Source organism: Myodes glareolus, chromosome 22 (genome assembly GCF_982192425.1).
Source record: "Myodes glareolus chromosome 22, mMyoGla1.1, whole genome shotgun sequence".
Lineage (NCBI taxonomy): Eukaryota > Metazoa > Chordata > Mammalia > Rodentia > Cricetidae > Myodes > Myodes glareolus.
Genome location: NC_142047.1, coordinates 28,318,396 through 28,326,265, shown reverse-complemented (window position 1 = coordinate 28,326,265; position 7,870 = coordinate 28,318,396). Strand labels below are relative to the sequence as shown.

The 7,870-nt window shown below is 37.6% G+C and overlaps 1 long non-coding RNA gene across 1 annotated transcript; it reads left to right on the top strand.

Annotated features, from left to right (window-relative positions):
- Nucleotides 1–1,008: 1,008 nt before the first annotated feature.
- On the top strand, nucleotides 1,009–1,381 carry LOC146890299 (uncharacterized). The gene is made up of 2 exons (XR_014998979.2): nucleotides 1,009–1,129; nucleotides 1,166–1,381. It is a non-coding gene; the product is annotated as an uncharacterized LOC146890299 (long non-coding RNA).
- Nucleotides 1,382–7,870: the final 6,489 nt, after the last annotated feature.

Below are 7,870 nucleotides of genomic sequence, written 5' to 3'. Positions count from 1 at the left end.
ATGAGGACTCAAGAAGATTCCAGAAACCCACAGTAGAAGGAGAAGACCCCACTCCTCAAAGATATCCTTTGCTCTGCACATGTATACTATGGCATTTGCAAACACCCATACCCACACACACACACAAGTGTGCTCTTATGTAGGTCATGGGAATTGAAGCCAACTCCTCTGGGAAAGCAATGAGTGTGCTCTTAACCTCTAAGCCATCTCTCCAACCATCAAATTAAATTTTAAAAAAAGTTTGTGCTAAATTTTAATTGAAATGTTTTTTATTTAGTTAGTTTTAAAATATTTTTCTTTGAGAATTCATACCTACTCGATATGTTTGATCAAACCTACCCTTCATTCTCCCCCCCCCCACAGCTTCCCGTCTTCTCCGACAGTCTCTTCACTACCCTTCACATGTGTACTTTTGTGAGCTGGAGTCTAGCCCATATGTACCTGCATGTAAGGCCATCCACAGAAACATCGGCAGTTTATCAGGGGCCTTGTCATTAAAGAAAATTTACTTTTCCCTTCCCAGAAGTCCTCAACCACCCCAGACTCCTCAGGTGAGGTTGGAACAATAATTAGCTTGATTTTGTGCAGGCCATAGCAACCACGAGTCCCCATGTGTCCTGGTTCTATAAGATCCAGAAAGCACTGTTTCTAGCAATCTTCTGCTACTTCTCCCGCCTACAATCATTGTGTTCCCTTTTCTTCCATGGCTTCTGATTATCTAAGAGAGAAATTGGGCTATCAGCATCTCATTTACAAATGAACACACCAAAGTTTCTTGTTCTCTGAACTTTGACCAATCTCCACAAACTGAACATTTTAATGTGTGGTAGAGAACATTTCATTTTCTTGTGCTTGCTTGCTTGCAAGGAAGTTTCTTGTAGCTCAACTGTAGATTCTCTGATCATTGAAACTAAGAATAAGTTTGGATATCATAAAGTCTTCCATGTAGAGTTTTGAAGATGACCACCGAGCAAACTGCCAATAATAAACTCTAATCAATACAGGTGAAAAGGGAAAATATCACCCTGGACAACCCCCTCCTTGGTATTCAGATGGGTCTCCAGCTAGGAAGGCAGGAAGAGATAAGGAAAACAGGAAGCTCCTGGACAACCCCCTCCTTGGTATTTAGGTGAAGCTCCTGGACAACCCCCTCCTTGGTATTTAGGTAAAAGGTCAAGAATTTGCCACTGAGCGCGCACTCGTAGCCTTATTTGAATTGACCAATGGAATGAATCCCCATAACCACGCTTTTCGCTTCTGTTCCCGCACTTTTGCTCTCCTATAAAAACCCCTCACCCCAGCCTGACGGGCGCGCAAGTCTTCCGAGAGACCTTGTCGCCCCAGGTACCTGTGTATTCGAATAAACCTCTTGCTGTTTGCATCCGTAAGTGTGGCTTCGTTGGGTTTGTGGGTTCGGGGCCTCTCTTGCAAGGAAGACATCCCTCGGGGGTCTTTCACAGGTTTCCCACTAGACCGGGACACATTTTTGCTCATTTAATTATGACTGTTACCAACATTGTCTACAACAGGTGTCATTCTACACAATTAAGTGAGAGATATCACTCTATAAAACAATAAATTACATTCTGCACAAACATTCTTGAAACATCACAAAGGAACCAAAATGGAAGGGCAATATTTTGAAGACACGCATTGTCGATCTCATTTTACCTCCTTCTTTAAAAATAGGAGGTTTGATGTAGAGGGTGGCTGTACTTGGTCTAGGGTGTGTTCACTGCCCCACTCATCAAATACTTTACTCAGAAAATAGTGGCTGGGTATCTCAAGTATTGAAGAAATTCAACTGTTCTGATTGTTCTCTTTATGTTATGTTAAAGAAGCCTTTTTCCTTTTTTCCCTTCCTTATGTATTAGAGCATAAAACTGTATGAAAAATATACATGGGCTAGACAATGACAGAAGTCACCCCTGAAAGGTAGCTTACGACAGTTTTCTTTTCTTTATAGTCTCTCTGAAGGCATCAATTTACAGACCCCCTTTTCATAAGATATAAAATTCAAATTAGGGTCAAAAGTATCACATTTACAAATAAGAAAATACAGATCTAAGAGTTCAATCAAATCTCTTAGATTTTAATGCTAATAAAATGCTGATGATTGCTATGAGAAATGATGCTGAAGATGTGTGAGCATCAGCAGGACTGTGAGATTCTTTAGCTCATTCACACTTCTGTGAGATCTCTAGTTTCCTGCAGAACTCATCTGCCCTTCTTTCCTCACTCTGACTTCCTCTCTCTCCTCCATTTCTTTCTTTCCACTTCTCCCGCTATTTTCCTTCCACCTTTCTTTCACTATATTATTCTTACTAGCACAAGTAGAAAAGAAAATTTCAAGACTCCTTCTGAATGCTTGCATTATTAAAATGAGATGAAGAATTTATTTCTGCGTTACCTAAAAATAACTAAATTTGTTCTTTAGCAAGTTCATACATGTATACAATGTATTCTAATTGCTGCCTCTATATGCTTGTCAATTTCCTCATTATGTTTCAATGTATTTTTTCCAGATTTATGATTTTGGTTTGAGATCTGCTCCTATTTTCCTGTAAAGAAGAATAAGAAGTTTATTTTTCTTTTCTTCTTTTTTCTTTATTTCTTTTTTGTTGTTGTTCGGGGGGCTGTTTTTGTTGCTTGTGGTTGTTTTGTTTATGTTTTTGGAGACAGGGTTTTTCTGTTCTGGAATTCACTCTGTAGACCAGGCTGGTATGGAATGCAAAGATCCACCTGCCTGTGCCTTCGCAGTGTTGGGGTTAGATGCATGCTCCACCACTGCCTGACAAATAAGACATTTAAAAGTTTACTTTATGTTTATGTTTTATTTTTCTTCCTTCTCTAGTGATTATCCTCCATCTAATATTAATAATGTAGAACAGGAGAGACGGCCAATCAGTTAAAAATGCTGGCGCTCTTCAGGAATATCTGGGTGTGAACCTCAGAGCCCACTTGACAGCTCATAATCTTCTCTAACGCAATCCTAGACTATCTGAAGCAGTCTACTGGCCTCCCCAATATTAAGTAAGCAAGTGATGCAGTCATAACACCCATGCATATAAAATAAAAAATAATTGAAACTAAAATAAACTTAGGTGACTAGTTGTACTTTCAGAATAAAGTGTTTAAGGAGACTCCAGTACTAGAATCATAGAAAGATTACATTGTGGCCTGCAATCATTTTCACATTAAAAGAATCATTTTCATAACAATGAAATTCCAGGTTCATTGTTCTTTAAGATATTCCAAGACAGTGTGAAATTTCATCTCACAATTTCTTTCTTTATATCATCTATGTTTTATAAAGGGGCAACCCTTCATTCTCATCTTATCTGTAGGACCCTCATCCAAGTATCTTTACCTTGTGTTCTCAAATGATTTGAGAGTCATCCAAAATCTTTCAAGACTTTATTATCTTTTGTAACTGCTTACATAATTTTATGAAAAAAATAAATTTCAGTTCTTACTAGGCAAGGAGTAGGAAGAAAATATATAAGAAAGGAAATGGTTTCCTGAGTTTACCCCCAAAATACACACACACACACACACACACACACACACACACACACACACACAAATACATAATCACATGCATTGCACACTTTCAAATCTGAAACAATGATTTTATGGGACTGTCCATACACATACAAACATACATACATACATATGTGTGTGTGTGTGTGTGTGTGTGTGTGTGTGTGCGTCCAAGTAAGCCCATTAATCACTTAACTGGGAATTTTCTCAATAAAAATAACCACATCATTAAAAGTAAACCAATTAAGAATAAAGTGATTTTTCTAATGCCATACAAATCGCTCAGCAATTTTATGTTTCAGTTGTCACTTCCTCCTGTATAATTACCAAATGTATGTATATGAAAAGTGGTAATTTAAAGGCCAATAACTCCCACTTCATCCTTTAAATGTCTTCATCATATCATCACGGCAACACTCCTATAACCTGAACATGTGAGTTCCCTTGCCTCCTGCCTCTTCCCTTATTGCTTAGCCAGAATGTTCTCAGCTGCCTTGTCACTCTGCCTCATTTCTTTCAAGCCATCTGTAAATAGTGAAAACCTACAGAAGGTCAAAAAAGCTGCCGTATTTTCAAGTTTCTGTGAAAATGTTGGATTAATAATACCTTAAAATTTCTTCAATAAAACTGAAGTTCAAATATCTATCTGTACAACAAGTCCTTGCTCCAATTTACTGTAGCATCCTGCTTAGCAAACAAATATATCCACATGAGGCCTATCAAGTCAATAGGCTAATCTACCATTTTTACTCCTTAAATTCACCACCTTCCATATGAAACTCAGACAGTTGTCCTTTGGTAGATCTGTGTGTGCCCATCACTTCCATTTTCATGTACCAGTTACCCCCTTTATTTAATACCTGTTAGAAGCTCAAGTCCTCCATGAGGCAGACCTGCTCTGTGCATTTCTTCAACCACAGGCCCTACTTTCTATGCGAGGAGAGATTGTGTCAGAAATAACATGGTGGTGTGCCCAAACCATGGCAATAATAGTATATGAAAGTGAACAGAACTGATTACTTCTCATCTATTCAGGCCTAGACCATTAGCTCAGACAAATGAATCAGACTTGTTTCCCAAAACCAGCAATAGAACCAAGAATGAACAGTGGCCACCTGCCCTCCATCACTGCCCTACTTCCCCACTACCATCTCACATATGTATATCATTGACAGCAACTATATCAACCTCAGAAATTAGGTAGGGAACTTAGTTGTTTTTCCGTACAATACCATTATTATTTTAATCTATAAATAATTTGAGAATGTTAAACATGCATATAATTTGTCTGATCAAATTCATGTCACATTCTCTAAACTCCAGTTTCTCTCTTATACCCGCACTGCCTTTCCCTCCCAATTTCATGGACATTTTAAAACGTATTGAATCCACTTAATGTTGCCTTCAGTACCTTGCTTAAAATGCTGCCTGCATGAGGGACCAACTACTGAAGCATGGCAACCTCTCTATTGTCTCAAACTGGTATTCAACAAAACTACAAAAAAGTAAAACATAAAATTAGGGTCTTAGTTTCAGGAAAACAATCTTTGGTATAACCTCAAATTATAGTTCTTAGAGAAAGATTTTTACATCAGGTATAAATATAAATTTAGCTATGGAGATCACAGAGAAAAAAAACAAATTAAAGAGAAAAGGATTATTTTATTTGAATGAATTATATATATGTGTATGAATTTTCAAACAATGAAAATAAATTGCCAAAGAAAACTGCCTCTAACAATTAATTCAAAGACTGAAAACAATGTTGCATCATACAGAGAACACAAATGAAGAGAAAAATTGGAAATAAAATCAAGATAGAGATTCTAGACTTGACATTTTGAAAACTTCAATGGCTCATCAGCTAATATGAAGGGATGTGAGAAAGAATTGTAAATTAAATTTGAAGATAATATATAAATAAAAGGTGTTTAAAATTACAATAAACATAGCAATAAATTTTGGAGTAGCCTCAAAGATAATAATATATACATAATTTGCAAATTAAATCTGATTAAAAGAAATTAAGATATACTATGACATATATAATATAATATGGATCCTTAGTACAGTGGATAGAGTGGAGAACTAGAATCACAATATATATAAATATAATTGGTATATTAAAAACCACGAGCAAAACGGTGGTCATAAATCTAGGTTATATATTGTCCTAGTGAATATAAATGGAAACATCATGGTAAAGTACTGATTATCAGAACAGATTAAGAAATGTTCTTCTTACTAATATGTATCATAAACATGCTTTTTTGAGAAACATACTTTAAATTCACATATAGAAATTGATATAGATTATAAAAAGTAGTCAGAGATAGAGAGAGATGGTTTTGTGTGTGTTGGTTCAGAGAAAAACAGGCCTATTTCCCATTTCCTCTGATGGTCAGAGAGTTTGCGGAGTAACAAAGCTTAATCACACCTTCCAGCTCAAGAGGTGGCTGCCTGCCCCCTTTCTGAAGTTAAGAAAGCTCATCAGCATCCTGACAGGTGGTCAGGATATGCCAATGTACTTCTGCTCCTTCCATTGCAACTATGAGCTCCCCTAGGGAGAGGTTGTTTTCTGCCTACAAAACCAAGTATACATTGAGTTTATGTGATTTGGGTCATCCTGCTTCCTAGGCAACAGAATGCTGAAAAAGGGAAGCCTCCTGCTATCATGTTAATGAAGCTTTTTGTTACCTTCTTCCCATAGATTACTTTGATATAAAAACTGTGAAAAAAAAAAAACAAACACAGGTGACTTTCAGGATATGAATAATCCCTGAAACTCTCTCTGGATACTGTCTTGTGTTTTCTGACTTTATTTTTCCATGCACCTACTTGGTCCAGCCTTAAGAAATATTTTTTTTAAGGCTGGACCTCTACAAGGGTGCAGCTAAATGAGTAAGTTCTGGTCTCATGTATCTAAAGGTCAAGATTTGGTCTATAGGGAGAATTAAGAAATAAAAATAGTATACTTCCCACTTTCTCTTCTGTAAGGTTCAGTGTGTTTGGCTTTATGTTGAGCTCCTTGATACATTTGGACTTGAGTTTTGTGCATGGTGATAGATATGGGTCTATTTTCATTCTTCTACATATTGATATCCAGTTATGCCAGCACCACTTGTTAAATATGCTTTCTTTTTTCCATTGGATATTTTTTTGTTTCTTTGTCAAAAATCAGTTGTTCAAAGGTGTGCAGATTAATATCCGGGTCTTCAATTCAGTTTCATTGGTCCTAGTGTCTGCTCTTATGCCAATACCAGGCTGTTTTCAGTACTGTAGCTCTGTTGTAGAGTTTGAAGTCAGAAATTGTGATACCTCTATAAGTTCTTTAATTGTACAGGATTGTTTTGGCTCTCCTGGGTCTTTTGCTTTTCCATATGAAGTTGAGTACCATTCTTTAGAGATCTGTGTAGAGTTTTGCTGACATTTGATGGGCATTGCATTGAATCTGTACATTGTTTTTGGTTATATTACCATCTTTACTATGTTAATTCTACCTACAAAAGAGCATGGGAGATCTTTCCACTTTCTGGTGCCTTCCTTTTTTTTTTTTGAAAGTAAATTTTATTAAATTATAAAAGTTTCTATTTCTGCCCCTCTTCCCAACACCCTCCCACTCCCCCTACTCTCTCTCCTCCTCCCTCTTCCTCCCTTAGGGCAGTCAGGGTTTCCTGCCCTGTGGGAAGTTCAAGTTCCTCCCCCCTCCCTCCAGGTCCAGGAAGGTGAGTATCCAAACAGACTGGATCCCCAAAATCCAGAATATGCAGAGGAAACAGGTCCCAGTATCATAGTCAATGGCTTTTCAGAAAGACTTCGGGCCAGCCACATTCAGAGAATCCGGCCAAATTCCGAGAATCTGGTTAGATCACGTCCTCGTTCAGTCCCAGTCCAACTGGCCTTGGTAAACTCTCATTAGATCCGTTTCCTTGTATCAGTGGGTGATAGCATCCCTCACAGTACTGATTTCGTTTTTCATGTTCTTCCTCCTTCTGCTCCTCATTTGGACCTCGGGGGGCTCAGTCTGGTGCTCCAATGTGGGTCTCCGACTTTATCGCCATCCTTCGCCAGATGAAGGATCTATGGTGATAAGCAGAATATACCCTAAAGATTCCCTAACATACTACAAAAGCATTTGTTCTACTATGTTCATAGCAGCACTATTTGTAATAGCCAGAACCTGGAAACAGCCTAGGTGCCCCTCAATAGAAGAATGGTTAAAAAAGGTGTGGAACATAAACACATTAGAGTTTTACTCAGCGGTAAAAAACAATGACATCTTGAATTTTGCATGCAAATGGATGGAAATAGAAAACGCTTTACTGAG